Below are 1,103 nucleotides of genomic sequence, written 5' to 3' on the forward strand. Positions count from 1 at the left end.
GGTTGGTTTGTCGTTGGGTTTTGTTTTGTTTTTTTCGTAGGGGGGGAGGGGGGGTTCATTTTGTCAACATTTAGGATGGGAATTCCGACAAAACATTCTTTGAGCACGTGCAGCCGTTACTGCTGATTGATTAAGCGGGTGGTTAGCGGGTGCTCTGCTGTGTTTGCTCCTTCTTTCCGATCAAGCATCTATCTCCTGATCTCCCTTCTTTCTTTTTTTTGTTTTTTTTGTATTGTACTCTCTTGTAACACCTCTACTCTTCGGCACTTATATGACTTTATTGTGTTGCAAGCGCCGTAAAACTCTTACTGAAACTAAGATTGAATAGAAACTAATTTTTTTTAAATACAAAATTTTGGGCTCAGTACGATGTAACATCTACCGAGGCGATAGAGCCGAACAGATCAGCTTGTTTTTCCCTTACTGTAAGTCTACTCTCAGCTGCAATTGCTGAATACAAACTGGCGAAACCCAAGGGGTTTGTAGAGTATGGTCTATACGTTCTTATACTCTGACCGTCTGGAGTACGGTCCTTGGCGAAAGCTCTGTCGGAGGAAAAGGTGAACAGCCCCACTCTCCCTCTGTGACGGAGGCAGACTGACAGACAGACAGACAGACGGAGCGAATCCCAACAAATAATTCGCCTTTTTTCCGGACCAAATTGCGGCTTAATAATTCATGTGTAATTAGTCCGCCTGCTCATTCTCCTGTTTGTTCCCGCCTGTAGTGAGAGGAAGCTGTACCAGTGCCCGCGGTCAACTCTGGTCGGCTGGGCAGGGTGGTCGGAGACAGTGGACCTGTGTGGTCAGTGCTGGCAGTCCGCGGCGGCCGTTGACCCTTCACGTCCTGTATGTCGTTATATTAAGAATACATAGCTCTATCTGACATATATGTTCTGGCCATCTGGAGGTACTTTAAGAGCGGGAGGTCAGAAACCATATCATTCTATCTGCTCTATCAAAATCGTACGGTTATTCGGAGTCGTCGTCGAGATATTCGAAGAATTGCATTTGAAAAAGCTTGACATGTGAAACTTTCAAAGTTTTGACATACATTTCTCCAAACTAGGGAATTTTAATAATACTAAATATTAATAATAATAA

This window comes from Aplysia californica, unplaced genomic scaffold (genome assembly GCF_000002075.1).
Source record: "Aplysia californica isolate F4 #8 unplaced genomic scaffold, AplCal3.0 scaffold00389, whole genome shotgun sequence".
NCBI classification, from domain to species: Eukaryota; Metazoa; Mollusca; class Gastropoda; order Aplysiida; family Aplysiidae; genus Aplysia; species Aplysia californica.